The following is an 11,403-nucleotide window of genomic DNA, read 5'->3' as shown; positions in this document are numbered from 1 at the left end:
TCTGTGAACTTGGCCTCTGTGAGTATGGCCTTTGTGAGTAATCCCTCTGTGAGCAAGCTCTCTATGAGCAGGCCTCCTTGAGCATGGCCTCTGTGAGGAGAGACTATGAGCTCGGCCCCTGTGAGCACAGACTGTGAGAAAGGTCTCTGTGAACCCGGCCTCTGTGAGCATAGCCTCTGTGAGTAAGCCCTCCGTGAACAAGCCCTCTGTTAGCAGGCATCTGTGAGCACGGCCTCTGTGAGGTGAGACTCTATGAGCTCGGCCTCTGTGAGCACATACTCTGTTAGCAAGGTCTCCATGAACACGACCTCTGTGAGCACAGCCCCTGAGGGCACGGACCCTGTGAACAAGGTCTCCATTAGCACGGCATCTCTGAGCAAGGCTTCTGTGAGCACATCGTCTGTGAGCAAGGCCTCTGTGAGCACAGCATCTGTGAGCAAGTCTTCTCTGAGCAAGGTGTCTGTGAGCATGGAATATGTGAGTTCATCCTTTCTGAGCTTGGCCTGAGACATGGCCTGTGTGAGCAAGGCCTCTATGAGCTCATCCTCTCTTAGGTCAGCCTCTGTGATCTCAGGCTCTCTGAGCTCAGTCTCAGTGAGCCAGGCCTCTGTGAGCTAGTCCTCTGTGAGCTCGGCCTCTGAGAGCACAGCCTCTGTGAGCTAGTCCTCTGTGAGTTCAGCCTCTGAGAGCATGGCCTCTGTGAGCTCTGACTCTGTGAATAAGCCCTCTGTGAACAATCCCTCTGTGAGCAATGTCTCCGTGAGCACTCTGAGTATGTCCTCTGTGAGCACAGCCTCTGTAAGCTAGGCCTCTATGATCAAGGCCTCTGTGAACATGGCCTCTGTGAGCTTGGAGTGTGTGAGAATGAACTCTGTGATCACAGTCTCTGTGAGAAAGGCCTCTGTGAGCTCATCCTCTCTGAGCTTGGTCTCTGTTAGTGTGGACTCTGTGAGCAAGGCCTCTGTGAGCACAGCCTCTCTGAGCAAGGTCTCTGTGACAAAGGCCTCTGCGAGTATTGCCTCTGTGAGCAAGGCCTCTATGAGCACATTCTCTGTGAGCATGGACTCTGTGAGTATGTACTCTGTGAACAAGGCCTCTGTGAGCAAGGCCTCTGTGAGCAAGTCCTCTGTGAGCTAGTCTTATGTGAGCGAGGCCTCTGTGAGCAAGTTCTTCTTTAGCACAGCCTCTATGAGCATGGCCTCTGTGAACTCGCCCTCTGTGAGTTTGGTTTCTGTGAGCTTGGCCTCTGTGAGCAAGGTCTCTGTGAGCACAGCCTCCCTGACAAAGTTTTTTGTGAGCATGGCCTCTGTGAGCAAGGCCTCTGTGAGCCCAGTCCCTGTGATATCAGCCTCTGTGTGCCTGACGCCTGTGACCTCGGCCTATTTGAGGGAGGGCTCTATGTGCACCTCCTCTGTGAGCAAGGCCTTTGTGAGCACAGTCTCTGTGAGCAAGTTCTCTTGAGCTTGTTGTCTGTGAGCAAGTCCTCTGTTAGCACAGACTGTGAGATCGGCCTCTGTGAGCTCAACCTCTGTGAGAACGGCCTCTCTGAGCAAAGCCTCTGTGTGCTCGGCCTCTGTTAGCAATTCCTCCGTGAGCTCTTGTTTCCTTCAGACTGAAGAGAAGCACAGAGGACACAGCAAATGTGTGTCATGGGTTGGGAAGCCAGTCACAGGTTGACCAGGGTTCCCTGCTGGCTGTGGAGGCCGACCTGTTTCAAGGACCTTTTTCCTTGGAACTCCTGAGCTGAGTGGCCATCATAAGGCCCCTGCTTACTTGCTTTCATCTCTTGCTGCAGGATGGGGAGGGAAACTCTTTAGCCACCAGAAGAGTAGGGAGCCCAGCCACCACCCACCTTCCTCCTGAGGAAGATGAGGGTAGAGAAGCATCACAGTGTGTGCCTGTCAGCACCAGGACCCAGCCAGCACTTCCCCGTGCCCTAGGAGGAATGTGGCTTGCTGACTGCATGTCATAGAAAGCAAACTGCAGTTCAAGGCACTGGGCACTGAGCCATACCCTGCCACTCCTGTGTCTTGAAGAGCACAGAGTACCTAGAGCCAGTGAGGAAAGGGTGTCTGTACCAGGCAGGGCTCAGAGTGTTGCCTGGGCCTGGATCTGTGTTTGTGTAACTGTTGCTAGAATTGTATAGTGAGTGGAGAGAAGTGTTTGGGAAGGCCTCAAGCTTACATAGTGTTGATTCCCTTGCAAGCAAAAAGAATAAAGTATTCACATAAAATAATCCTTGAGATAGCTTTGCAAGAGAGGCCTGTGGTTTCAGCTCCAAGGCCCTGGATGTGCCGCCCCACGGAGCCTCCACACTCTGTTGAGCAACAGCAGATTTCCTGGGCTTCCTTCTCGCCTGAGTCAGGGAGCCCTGTAGGACTCTGGCTGCCTGTGGCTGCTCTTGGCCCATGTGTCCTCAGCTGGTACTTGGCTTTGAGTCCTCAGCCACCACACCCCACTCAGTTTGCAAGAAGCAGCTCTCTCCTTCCAGGGAGAAGGTGTGAGACTGCAAACCACTTTCTGGACAAGGTGCCCACTGATGGACCATGGGAGGCAGACATAGGGAAGAGAGAGAAGCAGGTCACACCTGTGCAGGGGCACAGGCACCTGGCTTCCAGATTTACTCCTGTTTAATCCACTTGCAGGAAGCCTTTCCCTGTGTGGTGATGCTCTAAAGCTTATAGAGCTTTAAAGAGGATGGGAAGCAAACCGAAGAAAGTGGATGGTGGGTATCGGTTGGGAATGGGAGGGATAGTGCCCACGGGATGTAGGTGGCCAACTGAAAATGTCTAATGTGCCCCAGTTCCACCCTGCTCTGTTCCACACTGGGCATGCTGTCCAGGTGCTCCCTGGAGCACGAAGCCTGGGACCCAAGCCCACAGAAGTACACTAGGGGTGCTGGGGCCCTGGGGCCCTGTCTGGAGGGTCTCTGTTAATGGAGGCTTAAAGCAGTCCAAGGCCATCCCTGGTGCTGGCCCTGGGAATCCCTACTGACTGCTAGCTGCCTTTGGCAGGGTTGCTCCCCTCTCTGCTGGACCTGGACCTATGGCAGGCCTGATCTGGTCCCAGATGGGGCCAGGTGGGAAATGGGAGCTCAGATGGGCAGGTGAAGAATAAATGAGGAGGGTTGGCCAGCCCTCCTGCCCAGAGAAGACCAGCCCTGCCAAGAACACAGAGCCCCAGAACTGCCGTTCAGGGAGGCACAGAGCATGCCTCACGCTGGCGCAGGGAGCCTGTCCTCCAGAGTCCTGACCTGCACCCTCTGCATGGGTGAAAGAAGAGGCTGGGCCTGTGGAAAATGCTGAGTTTGTACTGATATCAGAAATGATGGATGCACAGTGATGGACTGAGGAGGTACCCTGCCAGATCCCGGTGGTGCCGGGGAAATTGGCACTGACCTCACTGCTGGAGAACAATAGCCACACAATCACTCCCACTTGTGAACATGTGAGCTCTCTCCCAGGGAAGGTGGAGAGACCTGTGTTCACCCACACTGGGATATGCCAGGGGGACTCAGTGTAGGATCTCAGCCTCAACTCAGCAGAAGCCATTTGGATGCCACCTTGGGCTCTGGCTGGCTCAGTGGAGGGGCCTAGCAATCTGGCAGGTGCTCTGCTCCTCCCTGATACTCCTGCAGGCCCATGGACACTAGGACTCCTGTGGCCCCACTGCCCTGACACCTCCCCTCTACGTGGGTTCCCCCTCTGTGCCTATGCATCTTAACACTATTCAGCTGTCATCAAACCATATCCCACCTGACACTTGGTGACCGCCCTCTGTGGGCTGCTTTGCTAGGCAGGATCTCAGGCTTCATTCTGAAGAGTGAGTTTTAGCAGATACAGGTGAACAGACAGGTGGAGGCCCAGGTGCCCAACACCACACAAGTTCAGCTGGGAGGGGAAAGCTTCCTCTGCACTTGGCTCTCAAGTCGAGCCACCTCTCAGACTGTCCCTGGTCTGGATGCTTCTGTGTGGCCTCTGTTATGTTCTTTGTTCATACCATGTTAGAAATCACTACTTTACTTGAAAGAGGAAGTTCAGTGTGGCTCTAAGACAAAGTTCATTTTTACAAGATGACATGGAGATCACAACATCTGTGAATTTGAGTCCTGCCTTTTTCACTTAGCATTATGCCATGAGCATGTCCCCATGTCATTAGATGCTTTACTATAGGGACTTTGGATTTATACATATACGTAGTCACTACTTTTAAATCAGCTCACTTAAAACCGCTGTCTCGATGAACACTCCATTGTTTTCCCCATGTTTGATTTTAAAACATACAATTCACATTCTTGGTGGTCCAAATCTTAGTGTGTGTCTGTTTGATTGTTTCCTCAGGAAAAAATCAGGAGTTATAATTGCTGATCCAAAGGAGGTAAAGGTCTAGGACATGCCTGAGACATGAAAGATCAGCTCTTCTGAGATTTCACACAAAAGGACACACTCATCAGAGAGGTATGGAAATGATGCTTAATTCCTAGCAACAGCTGACAACCTGAGTGTTTTTTATTTTGTTTTGTTTCTGAAAATCTGTTTTTTTGACCATTTAAAGAATGGCGCCAGGTTTAGTTTGTGTTCTCTTAGCAGCTGGTGAGGTTGAACAGTTCTCATATGGTGATGGGCTACTTATTAATCTTTTCTGAATTGCCTATTTGTATCCATAGTCCTTTCATCCATGGAGATACCTTTTTTCTATTTATTTGCAAGTACTCTTTACATATTGAGAAGATTAACAGCCTTTGGATACTGCATGTTTTAAGTATTTTCCCCAATTTATCATTTTCTCCTATTTTTTAACATGAAAATGGTAGGAAAATTTTAGGTTGCCAAAACCATCAAATTTTTCCTTAGTGTTTCTAGGTTGATATCATGTTTACAGAAATCTGTCTGCACACAAGATATGTATGTATAAAATATTCTTTCCTTAGTTTCTTATGACTTTGCTGTTGTAGTAATTCATCTGGAGTCTATATATATTTGTGTCCAATGTATTTATCTGTTTACAGTTGAACAGTTATTCTGGTTCAGTCTGTCTCCACTGATTTAAGGTGCATATGGCCTTATACTAAAGGGCAGCACGTTTTGGTTCTATCTTTGCCTGCTTTGTTGAACTCTGCCTTGTCTCTGGGACTGAATCAGCCTTCCTGTTTCCTTACTCATGTGAACTTCCACATCCTGCTTCATATACATTAATGAAGTTCACAAAACTATGCAGGAAGATTTTTGTGTGTGTTTGTGTGCATTTCGTTTGGTTTGCTAGTCAATTTGGGGTGAACTGACATCCTTACAGTATATGTCAGATTGTTCATCTAGGAATAGAATGTGCTTTTATTTCATTTGTTTCCTCAGTAAACATATTGCTGGCTAATGGGTATTTTTCATCATGTTTATTGACTTTTATTTTTATGTCATGTGGTTATTCTGAACAGCTTTTTAATTATTGCTGATGTATAGTAATTTATTATATTCATAATAGTACTATTTTGCTGCTGAATGTCTACCTTGTCACCACAATTCACATTTCTTGGCTCTTTGTGATTTGCTGTTTGAGAGAGGGGCAGAGGAGAAAATCTTCCTGTTGAAAATAACAATAGTTGTGGCTCTTCTTTCCAGCTCCTCGGGTTCCAGATAAGGATGGGTGGCAGGAATGAGTGTCACATGCTGACTTTGCTCTTTGCAAGGTGCCCACAAAGCTAGGGAAGCACTGGCCCCTGATTCTCTATCTGGAACACAGGTCCCTTGTGAAGTTTGGTGGTTTTGGGTACCAGGATTGAACCCGGGGGTGCTCTACCACTGAACCACATCCCAAGCCCTTTGATTTTGAGGCAGGGTCTCCCTGAACTTGCAATCCTCTTGTCTCAGTCTCCCAAGTTGCTGGAATTGCAGGCATGTGCCACCACACACAGCCCTGGTAAAGTTTGGTTCCTGTCCATCTCCACTGGAATTTCCAGCCATGGCTCACTAGTACTCCTCGACATTCTTCTGGCCTTTCTCTATCGCTAAATGCATATGAATTTTCACTCTAGGACTTGAAATGTGTAAATTTGAAGTCTAGTTTCTCTCGTGGCCGAACTTGGTGTTTCTAAGTTCTGAGCTCTGCTGGAGTTCTCTGCCAACATCAGGACTAGCCCTCACTGCTGCAAGACCAGGGAAGACTGTCCTTCCTCACCGGAAATGCTCTAGAACATGTCAATTGAGGTCTGGGGCTTTACAGCAGTTCCTTGGTTCCTTGGTGTCGGGGAAGCTTTTCCGTCAGTGGTGAAACTGCGTGTACGGTTGCACATCTATGCCAGGAGCACACCTGCTGTGTCCTCCACTCAAGTCCTGTGGGTTCATGGTGCCACTTCGTGCCTGTTTAGAAAGGCCTTGCTGTCTTTCTGAATGCTTTGTTTCTGGCACAGGGCCCTGCACCAAAGGCTGCACCCACACTCACCTCAGAGCTGAATCCACACGTCTCAGGCTTTGGTTCATGTGCCTCAGTGACAGTCTGGGGACCCTCTGTTTCAACTGACATGCAGTTTACCCTGAATGCTCCAGCACCTGCTGGAGAGCCTCCCCATGCTGTGTGAGTCTCAAAGAGCTTCTGGTCACTATGGGAGCTCTCTGTACTTTCTGCTCTTCACGTGTCTAACAGAGCTTCTCTCTGAATTGCCCTGGCCTTCAGCAGGCCCCAGGAAGGGATCCCAAGTCTGCAGTGAGCTTTCCTACTGCCAGTGGGCTCTGCTTGCTTCTGTGAAGACCTCAGTCCCCAGCTTGCTTTGTGGTTTCTCTGAATCCTCCTGTGTCCCATCTTCCTTCCCTGCCAGTCCTTACCTAGGTGTCTTCTGGGCAGTCTTCCTCTTTACCCCATCCCCTCTCTTGGTTCCTCGCAGCCTGTGTTCTGAGCATTCTCACTGAAAACATGAATGAAATGCTTTCAGTTTTCTTCAGCCTTCCACAGAGGGTGCTGTTCCTCTGAACCCTGTTCTTCATGCTCGATGAGACCTGGGTCTTTGCCTGTGTGGCTGTGTAGCTCCGCCACCTCTGCTGGGTTCTCCTTTCACTGAAGATCCTGGTCAGGAAGGGTAGCCAGCAGTGCACTTGCCACCTGCTGTGGGGTCTGTGGCCGGGTGTTGCACACTGTCCCTTGCAGGTGTCCAACTGGCTGAATCTGTGGCAGGCGTGAGGCTGGCCTGCTGCTCTCTAAGTACAGTCCTGGATACATTGGAAAGCCATCTGTCCCTCTTCCCTTTCCTATAACAATGTGGGAACCACTCAACCACTGGAGCCTGGGCTCTGCCCACCACCTTCTACTGCTGGCCAGTCCACCATTGGGTCAGGGAACCCAGGAGGGGTACAGAAAGAGACCAGGAGAACCTGCTTCTGAGAGGGTCCCAGGGCAGCAGGTGGCAGGTGGCAGGGGAGGACTCTTGTCCCAGGGCACTGCTGGCCTTCCAGACCTCAGTGTTCTGCTGCCTGCCAGACCCCATCTTTATTCGCTCTGGGACCAGTCCATCCTGAGTGCTTCCTCCTTGACTTGGTCAGCAGTGACCACAAGGATGGGAGGAGACAGGTGCTTCCCAACCCCTATTACCTCCTCAGCCCTCACAGCAATCCCATTGCCCACGGATGGGGCGTCTCCTGTGGGCTACAGCCTTAACCACTTTTCTATTTTTTACTCCTTTACTAATTATTCTACAGACAGAAGTTTTCAACTGGTACAAGAGAATAAACTCTCTGAAATAAGGTGGCCTTGTGCCTCCAGAATGCCCCTTGATTTTAGCAGAGGAAACAGCAACAGCGATCATGGCCTTGGTGACTCAGGGTGGAGGGGCAGCTCTGACCCCAAGTCGGGTCTCCTTGGTGTCTCTATGGCTATGTAGCTGTTTCCTGCAGTCCTCTTGTCCATCCAAGGTCCTGTTCTGGGCCTGTTCATCTTGACCCTCAGAAGCAGCCTGTTTTTCAAAGGGAGTTTGTTCCCAGCCCACTGTGAGCTCCTGTGCTGTGATGGCTTGCCTGCCCCAGGCCAGCTGCCTTCTGGCCGTGGGCAGTTATGGTCCACAGGTCTGCCCTGGCCCCAGGGCATGGCTCAGCCTCTGGTTGCACCTGCACACCCACCACCTGCCCTCCTCGGCCAGGCCCTGCAGCCTCCACTCAGCCCGCCTCTCCCCCTGGCCCTTGCTCCCAGCTGCTCATGACTCAGCCTGAGCACTCGAACTTCGCCTCAGGCTGCGAGGAGCCGAGATGAGCTCCCTATTGTGGAGGCCAGCAGAGGAGGAAAAAGCAAAGGACATGGCGGTCACTGTGACAGGCCATACTGGGGCGTCTCCACACCTGGATGACCCCACCGTCACAGGCATGGCATCACTCTCACCTCGCAAAGCCACACAGCAGTCACTTCCTGGGGTCCACTCTTGTGTTTATGCTGCTTGTGTTTTGAGGGGGAGACCATTACAGCTGGAGGGCAAGTGGCTGTGGTCAGGTCCTCCTCTTGGAGGAGGCAGCTGGGGCTGCTGTGCAGCAGATGAGGGGACACTAGGAGGCTGCAGCCCAAGAGAAGAGACAGGAGGCAACTTCCTGGGGAGAGTGAAAGATGGCGGCTTGAGGCCAGCCCAATGGAAGTGGGAACATGAAGGCGTGAACTGTCATGGACGGGGCTTGGCAGGGCTCTGCTCAGCAGGAAGTCGCTCCCTCCTGAGCCCTGAGACCTGACCCTCAGGCGGAGCCTGAACTTCCTGACATGCCATGCTGCAGTGCCCTCTGGGGATCCACCTTGCATTGCTAGAGGGATCCAGAGGCAAACCTGGGCTCAGGCGCCCCTTCCAGTGGTGTCTGATGGAGCAACCAGAGGACTGGATCAGAGAAGGTACTCCAGCCAGTAGGAGTAAGAAGAGCTCTGCCCACAGACCTCTGTGAAGAGAAGGGCTGGAGGGCAGGGGAAGCTCCCTGGGCTCCGCAGGGGCCTCTCCACTGTCCACAGGGCATATGACCACCGAGTGGCCAGTGCTCCCTCCTCCCTGTGTCCCTGGCAGCTCTGACATTGCCCCAGGTCCTGTGCTGGATCTCCACCCTCCCAAAGCACAGTGTCTCGGTGGTGGGGATGGTGGGGCCCTGTGGGGCCTGTCAGTCACTGAACACAGAGCCCCAGGCAGGCTCTCCCTGCTCCTGGAGTGCACACACCTTACTGCCTTCTCGCTCCCATGTCTGCAGGCCCTTCCACAGGGTTCTTCTTCCCCATGCAAATGCACACAGTGTGGCCCTAGCCCAGCCCCACCACGTCCTGGACCCAGAACCAATGTCTTCTATGCCCATAGCGCACTGGTTTCCCGGGGCCCTGCTCCTGAAAGAGGCCTCTGGGTTGCTCCCAGCCACTCTGGAAGGTCCTCCACCTCTGTGTCACAGACCCACTCTCCCCTTGGAGTATGATTGGACCTCAGGGAGGTGTGAACTCGATCAGAGTTCAGAGAGGAGACTGAGCTACATTCGTCCCTAGGGCTGACTGCCCCTTCGTAAAGCCAGGTCTTGCTTTTGGGAGGCAGGGTCTGTCCTGCCTCAGCATGTTGGCTGGCCTTGACCTCCTTTGACCAGTTGAATCTCAGGCAGTGACATTGCAGCTCTATGTCACCACCTCTGTGCCCTGGGTGTGTGGCCCTAGGGCACTACTCCAAAACTGGACTGGGCCACTGGGGGCTGAGCCAAATGACAAAGAAGCTCAGCTGACAGCCGGCACCAGGCAGCGGCCTCTAGACCCAGGAAGAGGGGCTGCACAGGGGTCCAGGCAGGGCAGCAGGGGCCCACCAGCCAGCCTGGTGAAATATTACATCCTTAAGTGGCTGGTTTGTGGGTGGGTTGTTGTGTAGGTGACACCTGACTGGCAGAGGTGTGGAGACTGAGCGGGGGCGATGCCATGGAGGCCTGAGCTACTGGTGCTCCATGGTGCAGTGACATCTGGACCTCCTGGTGGTTTCTCTCCCACCAGCTCCTCCACAGCCCTGTGACAGCACGTGGCACTTGGCAGCACATGTGTCAGGTACCAGGTGACTGAGGAGGGGCCACCAATGCCCCAGCATGGAGTCCTCTTGCAGAAGACAGAGACCACAGAGCTCAGGGCAAACAGCACAACAGGCTGCCTTTACCATGCAGAGCTGAGGGCAAGGGATGCACTGCCTGCTGGTGTGGAGAGTGTCCAGTGCAGGCACCCTTGGAATTGCCTCTGCACTCAGGCCTCTCAAGCCCATGAATCTTTGGTTAGACTATCAGCCAGTGAAGGGCACAGAGGCTCAGTGGTGTTCAGCAGAAGCTGGAAAAGCCTTCCCACACCAGGCCTGGGAGACCAAGGGAGAGGAGGCCTAGGGAGTTCAGGCCCTAACAGAGCAGTTGATTTGTCACTGTGCGATACAGGCTTCACAGGGGTGTTGAGCCCCCACCTCACATTCCACACACTTCTGTGTGTCACCACCCACCTGACCACTGTGACATTCCACCCCGTCTCTGCTAGAAGGCAGTCAGTCATCTGCTATGAAGAGCATCCATGTGAACACCAACTCGGTCTGGAACACAACCATCGAATGTGTGGTAGCAAGAAAGCAGGTGTGAGGCCACCTCCAATGCACAGCTTCTGCTATGGCAGCAGCTGATGAAACCACAGCCACATCAGATGTGCAAGGAGGAGGTGGACATGGTGGCGATGGTGCAGGTGACCTCATGCACTCTGTGTGTATGCAGCAACTTCCTCAGGACCTACACACGTGCACACATGCAGCACACACACGCTCACTGCATGCACACTACACACACTGCACACTGCACATACACACTGCACACATTCACACACCGCACACACACACTGCATACACGTGCACACTGCACGCACACTCACATACACACTGCACATGCACACACTGCACACACACATTGCACACATGCACATACTGCATGCACACTGCACACACACTGCACGCACACACTGCACACATGCACACCCTGCACATGCACAGGAGTCCCAAGCTGGAGATTATCCTCTGGCTTTCACAGGCACTTGAGCTCTGGCGCTGTCACCTCCACTACAGTGTGGTCTCTGGGACCACCTCTGCACCCTCAGCTTCTGTCAGCAGGCTAGGCTGCACTCCCTCCACTGAGGGGAAACCTTCAAATCTCACCAGCTGCTGGCACCCCCTTTGAGTGAGGATGTCGGACACCAAGACTCTGCTCCCTCTGGAAGTTTCTGTTCACACAAAGCCTGATGCCTCTCCAACAGGCTATGGGTTGGGATGCTGTTTGGGTCCCGCCCCTTCTGCCAGGCGCTGGCTCTGGGCTGTCTCCTCAGGAGCAGCGTCTCCCCCAGGTCAGGGATCTGCTGGAGCTCTTCCATGGGCACAGACGCCCTTCCCACATCCACATGCCAGTCAGTAGCTTGCCACAG

At 52.8% G+C, this 11,403-nt stretch overlaps 1 pseudogene; it reads left to right on the top strand.

Annotated features, from left to right (window-relative positions):
• Positions 1–690: 690 nt before the first annotated feature.
• The window catches only part of LOC124974704 (non-histone chromosomal protein HMG-14-like), a 37,231-nt pseudogene continuing 26,518 nt past the window's right edge, over positions 691–11,403 (top strand).

This window comes from Sciurus carolinensis, unplaced genomic scaffold (genome assembly GCF_902686445.1).
Source record: "Sciurus carolinensis unplaced genomic scaffold, mSciCar1.2, whole genome shotgun sequence".
Lineage (NCBI taxonomy): Eukaryota > Metazoa > Chordata > Mammalia > Rodentia > Sciuridae > Sciurus > Sciurus carolinensis.
This window is presented reverse-complemented; position numbering and strand designations above follow the sequence as displayed.